Below are 12,648 nucleotides of genomic sequence, written 5' to 3' on the forward strand. Positions count from 1 at the left end.
CAGTAAACTGGAAACCACCAACACTGGGTAAAACAAGTTTTGCCACTGTACTTTATAGTATGGAAATCATATTAAAAAGGAAGCTCCCATGGCATGAAAATCAAAATGGCTCTGTTATTTCAGGATTGTAATAAGAGAGTTAAATTTGTTCACAGTCATTTGACCAATTAATGAGTTATGCATGTCATAGACATGTGGGGGACTGAAACATGCACAGAGTTAGAATTTCACTGTACTCTGTACACATGTTAATACTATTTCTACTTTAACTACTACAATATCTTACCAGGAATGGGGAAATCGAGTTCGGGTGCCTTAGTTACAAAAATCTGTGAATCTTTTGAAATTTAAACAATATATTTCTATTTTTTCTTCTGTCCAATATATACAAAAATTCATTTAAAAAACTGTAAATTCAAAATGAATAGCATTAACAACAGAGAAGCAAGAAGGTATTGGGCAAAACACTTGATAGAATTTCCCTGAAACTTTGCCCATAGTGAATGGGATTAGCTAATTTAAAGTAGGAAGTACAGTGCCTATATGTGGTGCACTTCTATAGTCAATCCAGTTCTCATTATTTCTTTTTGGTTCTTGTGTGATGGATTCAAAAAGTAAATAAATATGCATTGAGAGCACATTTCTTAACCTTAAAAGTGCTTATAGAGTACATGTGCTATCTGCCACCCAAAGTTTTGAAGATGCTTTTTTTTTTAAGGTCTCAAAGTGTAAAATAAAGAAAAACTAGCAAACATAATCTTTTGGCGTTCTTTATGGCACACTGCTGAGTTTGCTGTTTTTTAAAGCCATAAGAAGATACTGCCCTTGCAGTCACCTTTTAATAGCTATCCCATTTATCATTGTGTGTTCTTTTTATGCATTCGCTGATATGTAATGCCAGTTTCACACTCAGTGATAGATGGATACATAGGTAGATGGATCTAATATTGCTTTGCTAATCTTCTTCTGCTAAGTTAGCATTACTTGATATTGCCTCAAATATTCAGATGGCTATTCCATAATTTCTCAGGGCATTTCACAAAAGCAACATTTGTTCTAACAATACAATTGAGAATTTTGTTAGGATAAAATATTATTATTATTAAATTTTTCATATTTCTGCTCAAATTTAATATTGCTAAGCTGAATTTTTGAAATTATTTACTGCTGAAGTAAGTATATATGCAAAAAAGATTTTTATAGCTTGACTGCAAACAAAAAGTTCAACTTTTATAATCTATTGCTTCAAGCAGCATTTTGAATTACTGTGTGCTGTAAGCGAGGAAACTTTGCAACTGTAGTTAGAGCAGTGTAAAGGATCATCTATTTTTCTTTAAATTCCCCCTTCTACGTTACCACGCACACACACACACACACACACACGCACGCACGCACTGAAGAAAATACGCGCACATAACAGTGAATCCAACTCTTCACATCAGGAAGCCACCAGCATTGCCTAAAAGCAGAGGCTTCTTGGACCCTAATTAGCATGACTAGTTTGATGGATTTAGTCACCGGTATTCTCAGTAGAGGGGGAACTCAGAAGTGCTAAATTTACCAGATCTGTGCACTTCTTGGTTTTAATGCCCCTAATAATTTGTTGAGTACACATGTATAAATTTGCCTTCAAATTAATTGATTTGAACTTCTTTTTAGACGCTTTGGCCAGAAGCCATGAGAGAGGCTGTGCCCAATGCATTAGGCACCACCCCCTCGCAAGTTTGAAATGTGAGCTGCCTGGATTTTTTTTCTTTCTTTTTTTTTTTTTTTTTTTTCCTCCCTTCTGGCAAAGTGGCTGTGTCTGCTTATGTATGTGATGTGTGTATTGGGAGAACAAGAAATGGATCAGTAGGCAGTGAAAGAGAGGATGCATCAATAACAGCAACATACAAGCCAAGGTGAGGAGATAAGCATTTGGTGCTCTGTGTGTGTGTGTGTGTGTGTGTGTGTGTGTGTGTTTTAACCCTTTAACTTCAGGAAGAAGCCTCTTCCTGTCTGTGCAGAGGATCTTAAAGCCGGCAAACGAGAAGACAGGCAGGAGCTGCATCAGTGATCTGAATTGTATGTGATAGACTCCTGATGTCTATTCTGGTGTGTGAAGTTTTTAAAGCCTAACCTGATTCTCCCTCCCATTGTCTCCTGAGGATTTGTAGCCTGAGTGCAAAGAGGCCGATGGCAAATACAGCATGAGCCCATTAGCAAAGACTCAATCTGTGATTGGTTTTGCCTGTGAAACCGAGAGACTAGCAATGAATAATTGATGTGTATTGTGGAGTAGCTGGACAAGCAATGGAGAGAGAGAGAAAATGAGCGAACAGGAGAAAAAAAAAAAGAGTAAGGGTGCCCTCAGAGAGAGAGAGAGAGAGAAAGACAGAAAGCTTGAAAATAGCTGCTGGCTTCCTTAGTGCCGAGATTAAGGCCTGCCCTGTTTGCCTTTGTTCTGCAATAACAGATTCCTGCTTAGAAGTGTTTCCAGACATATGTGCCCTTTTCTTGCAATGAAGAGGGGAAAATAACACAGAGAGGCAGAAAGGCAGAGACATTGGTTTGCTGTTTGTGGGTAAGTCTAGTGGTTGTGCTTTGGGAAGGAGGATGAGATTGGAAGGGGGGAGGCACGTGGGGGTGTCAAATAGGGTTTGTAGACACAGTGTTAACAAGCAGGGGGCACTGTGGGAAAACCTGTGAATCTTCAGCACTAAGTCTTGGGGTGTTAGGACACTAGGATGAATTCACAGCAACTGCTTGTGGAGGGTGTAGGGGTGGTCCTTTCTATTGCCTTTAGTAAAGGAATCAAGCTTTATTTTCCTAGATGAACACTGAAACAGAGGGCATATGTCAGTGTTGTAACTAGCCACATCTGACCCAGATACTTGGGTATAAAGGGTCAGAATAGGTTTGATTGCCTCCCAGAGGAAGGATGACCTATTTAGAGCAAACAGTGTGTGAGATGTTTCAGCACTTTAAAAGTGGTGTGCAGCAAGCATGCTTTGAAAAGTTTTTTTTGTTTGCTTTTTTTTTTATTTTTATATTGGTATGTTCTCTTTCCGAAAGGAAAAAATGTTTTAACTTTAGCAGATATTGCAGATATAACTGCAGAGAATCAATATATTCCACATTTCCTCTGAATATTTGCAGATATGTCACATATATTTTTATGTTTATATATTTTTTAAATGTTCGCATGTGCTTTCCCCCATCGACCCACTTGTCAGTTGATGATTAACTGAAAATTAGAAATAAATTCTTATCAAGGATTTATAAAATTATTTATTGTAAACCTTTGTAATTTGGATTTCCTGGAGAGATCAGGTAGTGGTAGTAGTAGTATTGGCATGTGTACAGAGTGCAGTAAAATACTTGTTTGCGTGTCGGAAGCAAATTAAACAACTTTGCCTTCTTTCTCTTTGTAGATTGGACTTTGTTGTAACTTTTTTTTCCTGAAAATAAGATAAACTTGTATATAAATATTTAAAGATAGATAAGGGCAAAAATCACTTGCAGTTCCTAGTCAGGTTTCCAGAATTCTGTGGAATCTTATTGTCAGGTAAAGGAAATTCAATAGTACATATATGATTTTAAGTACTTCCAGCAATTCAAGTCTCTTCTGAGATCATTTTTAAAAAATTTGTTTTTCGAAAACTAACCACGTTTATTGACACCAACAAGATATTTCTGTGAATGTGCCATCATCAGGCATTGTTAGAGAACACATTAGCTAAGAATATTTAAAACATTACAGAAGAATTATTATTATACTTTATTTTGAAAGAAAATAAAATAAAGTACAAAACAGTACACTGTTATGGAGAGAAATGTGTATTCCCTGTAAGCAAGTGATTAACCATGTGAAGACTGCCATAAGTAGACTTAATTTTGTAGCAGGCTGTGTTTCATAAAGACCTTTAGGGTTCAACTGGAAATGAACCATCTTCTTGTCCAGTATGATGTTGGTAATATTTTGCATATTACCAATTACCTTACTACTTTGTTGATCACTTTGTAGAAAGTAAATATCATAACCCATTTTACTTGATCTGAATACTTTATACCTGGTTTGTTGTCCCAACTACCATTGAGTCTTGGCTGACTAAAGTAAATAAATGAGCATGCATTTTCTTTTAGTGCAAGGGAAAAGGGAACAGAAAGCTTGCAAGAGGTGAACTGAGGATTTAATTATAGGTTGTCTCACAAAACAAGATTTACCCTTGATGAAGTAAAAGTGGATCTTCATGATAAAATAGTTTGTTGTGGTGCTTACAGCAGCATGTTTTGAAAGCATGTGATTTAAATTTTAGCTGTATTTTGTATTTTTTACCAATGAGTAACTGTCAGACATTTTTGCACTTAAAAAGGCAAAGATAAGAGATGAGAAAGGGTGCAATATTTTCTTCTTTTTGAAACACAGTATTTTATTATTCTGCCCATTAAAAGTTAAAACTGCCAAAGAATGACCAATTTGGGACTTGTTTTAATTTCATGTGTACAGATGAAGTGCCTTGAAACAGTGGTTGGTTTAAAAGGCACTATATGGGTTCAAATTTGCTTATAAATTTTGCTAGTCATCTGTTTTTCTCCCCACCAAAAACTCTTAGTGAAACAATGATTTAATATACACTTCAAACGACAGTCTGTGCATGAATCAGAGCTGTTGGTAAAAAACATTGTAAAAAAACAGTTATTCAGTGGCTAAGCTTACGTTTTCAATCAGTTTTCATTTTATATAGCACTGTTAATAGCATTCAGTGTCACAAGGTATTGAAATGATGACTTCATTATACAGTATGTACACAAAAATACCTTTTTTTTCCTTTTTTACAGTTGTCACTTGTAAACATATTTGATTTCTTGTTTGCAGAGTTTTCGATTGACAGCACTTTATGTTTGATAAACCTTAGGGTGAAGAACCCTGCATTGAGTAGTAAGAAAGCATCAACTTGTTTTCTTTAATCACATTTTCATTTTCATGCACTGATAACTGTTTATGTAGAAATAAAAGTAAAAATATTTTAGTTTGAGAAGCCTGGGGTCCTGTCAATAATACTGATAATCCAAGTATACAGTTTCATGGTGACAAGCATTGTTTATGGGTGGAACCCCTGTTGTCTTTGGTAACCACAGCAGTATATTTTGCCCTGTTATTCTTTTGGTGGAGCAAATTTTAGCAGCCCGTAATCTAAAAAGTAGTTTAAAGTTGTTTTGATAACAAATTGTATATTGTCATCTCTGAAGTAATCTGAAAATTGTTCAGGCTGTTTTGGCCATTGTTAAGCCCCTCATATATCCTCTGTTCATTTGGGTCTTCTTGGTACTTTGCTCACAGTTTGATAAATGACAGTGCCAGCCAGCTGTTTGGTTGTATAAACACAATCAAAAGCACTTGTGCATATATACCTTGCTTTTTTATTGGGTGTGACTGATTGGTGGGGCTTCAGCAATCAAGTCACAAGCTCTTTGCCAAGTGTTTCTATTCCGCAAGGGTGTATGATGCTTTTAATGATAACTTAAACCAACACAACAAGAGTTATTTTAGGAATTCACAGATCAGCCATCAGTGAAGGTCTTAGTTTTAAAATAAACCCCCATACTATACTGCCTTCTTGGGTTCAGAGTATGGTCCCTCTTCACATGGTGGAAGTGAGCTATTCAGGGTTGCGCTAACTTCTTTCTTATTCTGTTACAAAGGCAGGTAACTGTAAGGGACATAATCATTGCAGCTGACATTAATGGCCACCATATCTTTATTCTTATCACTTCCAACCAGGGGTGTGTCCTTCTTAGTAGGATTCCAAACCACTAAAAGCAAAGCTCAAAATACTCTTCAGATATCTAGAGCTTATTTTGTGTCATATGCTCCCAACACATGTTAGATGGGAAAATGGAGCACACTGTGACAGAAACCTAAATAAATAAATACAGTAAATAGGAGGACAGAGCATTCTGTTAATCATTTATTGCTATATATATATATATATATATATATATATATATATATATATATATATATATATATATATATGGAAGGAACAGTTCATAGAAGCCTGCTATGTACCAGCACTTTCTTTTATTTTCAGCTGGTGTGGTCCAAAATCTAATCAGGTATATGGGAGGTGTTTTGTCTTATGAGTTTCATTTGGATGCTTTCAAGTGGCTCACTATGTGCATTTGGCACTCATTCAGTGTGGTATCACTTATAATGAAAGTGAAGTACTTTTAAATACTGTGCATTGAGCATTTGTGTTTTTCAAGGACATTTGTAAGAGTGCACTGTTGTACAAAAACCATGAATGTTGCCACAAATCAGTGTTTTTATCAGTTGATTAATCAATCAGTCAGTCACCATGAATGTCATAAATCCGTGTTTCTACCTGCTCACCAGTCAGGTTATGAAGCTTTTCTTGGACCATAAAGCAGTTCTTTGTACAAGGTCAATTAGAAGCAGCCTGTTAGCTAAACATGAAGAAAATATGAAGTAACATAAAGTAAAAATAAATTAACCCTGCTCTGGTATCATGAAAAAAGTCACATTATTGGTACCATGGGGTCAGCTTGACCCCATGGTGAAAAATATGCTATATGACCAGAACAACACCACTTTATTCCAATATTTTGTTTTCCTTGAAATAATATGGTATGACAATGTGTTATAAAATCCAAATAATATTGCACAGTGCTTCATGTGCGAGTTTCCGCTTATTTCACCCCGCTATAGGCAAAAATATTACTTTTGGCATTGGTTGCACAACCGTTTGGTAAACTTATTGCACTCGTTACAGACTAATTTGGTTTTCTTGTCACTTGATGTGGGACAAATATAGCATCTCTTGCGTTGTCCTGGATGACGCTGTGTGCTGTTTGCGGCTGGTGTGGGTGCCTCTGGTACAATGCCGCAGCTGCAAATTACCTGTTTGACATCTTTCGCCGTCTGCTGCACTTCCAATTGTTGACGTGCATGTGGAGTAATCAAAGCAAGGGTCGGTTCCTTCAGAATTTTTTGTCATTTGTCTGTCTTATGTTCTCCAAAGTTGGGCACATTTTCAATAAAAATAACAAACGCGTTCAAGGCAGCGCTGTCAACCATTCCATAAAAGACCCTCATTGGCCAACGATTTGTTTTTCTTGCTGTGGTGTAAAAGCTGCACATTTGATCATGGCTGTCCACACCACCTTTTTCGTGGTTGTAAAACACATTATTTTCTTTTTTCCCAGTATCTGCATCAGTCTTTTTTTGGGAATGCATAGTGGACAGAAATACAACCCTGTTGTTGTTCTTTGGAACAATGGACAAGAGAGTGAAATTGTTTGCATGTTCAAAGGCGTATTGAACTGTTCCTTCCCATATAAATTTTGGAAGTAACCTAGAAGGACTTTTTGCTATCAGCAAATACATATATCTTGATGCCATATTTACTTGGTTTATTTGATATAAATTGCTTGAAACTACATCTTGCTCTAATCCAAGGAGAGATTCATCCACTGTGCACCCAGTTCCTGGAGTGTAGTTTGCTTCACAAGCTGTGACAAATTTGCCATATATGCTGCGAACAGGTGCCAACTTGTCATCAGCTCTTCGCTGGGCCCTTGTGGTTGAATCGCTTCTGACTCATCGCTGATATGCAAATTGGCTTGCTAGTGCCATCTTTCACCCAAATACTTGCATTACTTTCCTTGGAGCTCTTTGTGGCACCCAAGAAGAACAGGATGCCTGTGAGTGCTCGAATTTTGATCATACTTGTTCAGTACAAAAATCCAGCATTGCTTGTGTGACCAGTTTTCACATTTTCAATTTTTTGGTTGGTCAATGTCACAATCTCTGTTATCATGGCATCATTGAAAAATAAATCAAATGCTTTCAAGGGTGTGTCTGCTTGACACCCATTCCTTTTCGGCCCTGGTTTCTGTGTGACAATATTTCGCATCGGAGTTCTTCTGACAGTTTTTGGCTTCTCTGACCACACCCGTCTTTTCCACGAATATCACGACTATCATCATCTTCCGATTCATCTTCCGGCTGTGATTCATTTGCACTTACTTCACTGTTGACATCTGACTCTTCATTATTGGGTTCATGGACACTTTCATCCCGGTTCAAATCATCTTAAATGTCATCCTCATTTTCACTTTCGACGTCACTTAGCTCACCTAAAGACTGCAGAACATCTTCACAAAAAAGACCCCGTCATGTCACCATTATGTTATCCCACGCCCGTCACAGAACCTTGAAATAAGGAAAAAATACCATTATCACATTGAAGGTACTATGGGGTCAATTTAACCCCAAGCGAAAATAAACCTAAATAAAAAATTAGCGGAAAGACTTTGAAACTATCGAACATGTGTCACATACTTAGGAAGGCCTTACGAGAAAATACGTGGCAGGCGAGGTCACCGATTGTGATAGTTTCCAAAAAAATATGGTCCAAAGAGGGCTGGGGTCAATTCTAAATCATTAGCATTCTGAAAAAAGAACTCTATTTGTGTGGTTCACGTCCACACACCAGATACTAATAAATAAATGCAACACAGGCACACATTAACAAATAGCCTATTTGGCCTAAAGTAGAACATTTTATTCTCATTTTGACATGCATGTTGGCTTTCTCTGTTGCTCATTCTGCTGTTAAATGTTTGCTGTATCTCGTTTTCAAACTATATTGTCTGAGGCAGACTTATTACATTCTTTATAGATTATCATATGAGTTGTATATGAGTGTAGCCAATGTCATATAATCCTAAAATGCCTGGACTGACATATGGCACTGACTGTTGGCTGCCGTGTGTATACTTCAGCTTCAGCTAATGCATACATTTAAAGGACCAGATGCTGACCTAATCCTACCACTGCCTGCTCTATCATCTGGCCAGTAGTCTATCCTTAGTTTTGTTTGACTCCATTTGATCTGCAAAGCTACTGAGGCTTGACATTTGACAGTAAGAAATAACTTTCCTCATCTTCCATTTTGAATGTAGTGCATTCTATTAGACATGCCCTTATTCAACTTAGTGTTCTCCTGTTAGTTCTGTACCCTTTTTGTTTTCAGTACCCTCAGTATTCCACTCTTTCATATGTTGCTTTTAAAGAGCTTCATTGCCTGCTGTAAATGTTTTAATTTTGAGATGTTGTTACTCAGTTGTATTATAATTTGTTTAAGACAAAGTTGTAGATCTTTTTCAAGGTCTTGTATTTTCGTTATTTCCATTGCCATCCTGTTTTACACTGGGGGTCATGCTTCTAAGCTTGTTTCATACATTTATTAGTTATAAGGCAAGACTGGCTCCCAGAGTTTGCTTTAAAACACTGTCTTTTGGAAATCCCATCTGTCTGTCCACTTTCAAACCTGCTTAAACTTTTATGCATCAAGACATGTTTTCAGTTGTTATGCCTAAATTACATACAGGCATTCCATATAAATGAATGCCAATTATTATGCTTGTGTAATAAAAGTGCTGCAAATGGCAGAAGAGTAATGAGTGTAACACTCCATATTTTTAAAAGAAATGATATAAATAAAAACCTTTGTTTACATCAGCATAAACTAAACAAAAAATGGCATTTTAGGGATTTCTCTCCAAAAAGCTGGATTTTACAGTACATAATCAAGACATTTCATGTTGCACAACCATGAAATCAATTTTCTTTTTTGCCCCACCCTGTCGGCTATCATAATACCACATTTAGATGTCATATCCCATAGCATTGCAAAGTACACTGTTTGGGGAAAAAATGGGTGTTCTTTTTGGAAACATTTAGTCTCTTGTACTTAAGCAGTCTCTCAGAACAAGTATTGCAGTTGCAGTTAGATTTTGTTACACACACTACTGTATATATCGCTGTAAAGCATCAAATCGCTAGTTGAAACTGCCTTTTTTTTGCAAGTGGCGAGATATAGTGACATTCAATGGAGGGAGGACTCTTCACATGAAAATTCAAGAGTTGCAGATACAGTGTAACAGTACTCACTGGAATGCTAAGAAACTTTACTGGTGCCCTAAGCTAAAGTTGACATTAACATAGTGAGAAAATAGAAGAGACAGCAACAGGGTATGGTAATTGAATCCATGACGTTTGAACGATAATCTGCACAGGACAATGTTTCAAAGTTATACTATAAGCAACACTTACAAATCAAGTTAGCATCGAGTACTTCAGCAAACACAACCATTTGAACAGAGTCCAAACTGTTATCAGAATCTGACTCAAGGTTTTCATATTCTGTATACCATATATTTTCTTTTTTTAAAAAGAAGACATTTACCTAGTAGAAACTTCAAATCTTATTGTTCATCAATCAAGCAATCCCCATGCACTTTCACAGAAGTTTGTGCGTAACATTGCATAAAGTTAAGCTGTCGCACACCCAATTTATTTCTTTGATTTTACACACAGTTGTTACATATAGTATGAGTGACCAGTCATGGACAACTATACATCATTGGAATGCTGTGACCCTCCACTATGTAGTCTTAATGAGCCTTTCACTATATTTGGCTTGATGTAGGTGGGATCTGAAATAAAACTAGAGTCTTGCAACTGTGACACATTGCTTGTCTTGGAATATAAATGTGCAAATCACATATTTTACTAGTAGACAACATAGAAACCCATGAAGTGTTTGAAAGAAGATACCTTTTGGCATGTAAAAATACTATTACTGCTTTTGATTGACTTGTGAATTTATTGCAATGTACATAAACAACTTTGAAATATGGATGTGTCCCACCAATGGAACACCTCATGCATAAGTGTGTAATAATTTATAGGGTGCTGGAACCTGTCCTGACAGCATCAAGTACAAAGTTTGAACCCAACCTGGTTGGCTCATCAATGAACTTCCATTAATGGTATAGACAGCAGCATGGGGTTATGTATTAAAGGAGCCCAGCCCTTAAGGCAGCTGCTTTCCTGATGTCAAAAACTGAGAAAAAATATTTTGTTCTCAACTTAATGGATAGAAGACTGTAGCAAACAAAATTACTGTTTTGTTGGAGCTCTTGTGTGCTGCTACTTACTATTAATACGATATGAAGAATGCTTATTTTGTTCTCCTTCTTTCCTCTTTAACACTTCAGTAAAAGTTTTAAGTTCAAATTGTTTTTTTGCTTGGAACACAGTGTGTCAATTTTGATATATGGATAGAGGCATGGACTGAGAATAAAGCTGAGCTGCTATATAAAGTGGTTAGTTTAGGCAGACAGATCCAAGTTAATTAAGCACTCAGCAAGTAGAAACCCAGCTTCCTTTCATTCATAAGTGAACTGCATAACTAATGTGAAGCAGTGCCTGATCATGTCTTAGACCCTTTTAATTATAAAGTAAAATTTTTGCATTTAATTACACATGAAAAGCACTTGTTAAGAATGGAAAAAGCTGTTGGTTGATAATATCTCATGTTCCAGCGTGCTCGTATTTCTAGCAGTTGTGGTAAATAGGCAAGAGAAGTGGCTTGATTATTTTGTTGTTTTGATGCAGCTAAAGTGTAGGTTTTCTGTTACTTGTTTTTTGATGTTAAAAAGGAAATATTTAGCAGCAGCATATAGTTGTTTGTACTTACACAGGCACGTGTAGTGTATGTACATGTATGTGTGTTTGATTAGTTGCATGATCCAAAAAGCTTCTAAGATGTACAGTTTTTTTCAGATTTCAGTAGAGGTTTGTGAAGAAAGCATGTAAGATTTAATTTCCTCTTAAGTTTATAAACTTAATTAGAAGCGTGTGTGTGTTTTTTAATTTTTGTCCTAATGGTACAGGAATTTTCTAGGATCTCGGTGCCCATGTCCACAAGGATCTAATGGTCACTGAATAATTTGAAGAGCATGGTAATGAATGATGTAAACCATATATATTAACTGTCTTAAGCCTTTGCAATAGATTCTTTATTTGAGTCTTGGGCTCAACTGTTTGCCCCCTGCCTCATAAAAATGCATTTTCCATTAGATAATTGTTTTCTTGCAGTACAATTCTGGACACTTTATAATTTATGCCAAGGTTTATTGAAGCTATTCTTGGGAGTTGTGGTAGCCCAACACTCTGTTGAAAAATAATGTCAATTACCTAATAGATGGATTGATAACTGCATCATAAGTAATGAAGTCCCAAGTATTTAACACATATGTGTATAAAGTGTCCTAAGCAAAAGTTTCCATAGTGGTCTTATTTGTGTGATTGCAGTCATTATGCCTATATTACATGATTATTTTGTATATTGTACAGATTTTGAGGTCTGTGCTAAAGACAGATGCAGCAATCATAATGTATAGTCTTTAAAGCTGGAGTATGTAAACACATTTTCATTTCAAAGCACTTTACTTAAGCTTTTCTTATAAAATAAAGTGGTTAACACATTTTAGATTTTTATATTAATTTAGTAATTTCCTACACATGTACTGTATTTTGAAACACAAGTTATTTACATATATATGTATATATGTACATGTATATAATATATTTATAAACACACAGAGGATAAAAAGTCTTAACAAATTTTTATCGTGAACTTTGCATTAAAATGACTTTTCATGCAATATAGTTTTCATAATTATTAAATGCTAATTGCTGTCAGGTAAACTTTCCCCCAACAATATTATACAGTTATACAAAATTTGAAGAATAGGCTTAGAGGTATGTGTCTGTATTTTATTTATGTATTT

The 12,648-nt window shown here is 36.0% G+C and overlaps 1 protein-coding gene across 3 annotated transcripts in view; it reads left to right on the forward strand.

Moving 5' to 3' along the window:
- Window positions 1–12,648, forward strand: part of zmiz1a (zinc finger, MIZ-type containing 1a) — a 308,608-nt gene that overhangs the window by 235,008 nt on the left and 60,952 nt on the right. The window contains exon 1 of one of the 3 annotated variants that reach the window (XM_039772942.1): window positions 1,807–1,901. The exons of the other annotated variants lie outside the window; for them this stretch is intronic. The gene's annotated coding sequence lies outside the window, so the exon portion shown is untranslated. Of the gene's footprint in view, window positions 1–1,806; window positions 1,902–12,648 lie in introns of those variants that run through there. 3 annotated transcript variants of the gene reach the window in all.

The sequence above is a fragment of the Polypterus senegalus genome, chromosome 1 (assembly GCF_016835505.1).
Source record: "Polypterus senegalus isolate Bchr_013 chromosome 1, ASM1683550v1, whole genome shotgun sequence".
In the NCBI taxonomy this organism is placed as follows: Eukaryota; Metazoa; Chordata; class Cladistia; order Polypteriformes; family Polypteridae; genus Polypterus; species Polypterus senegalus.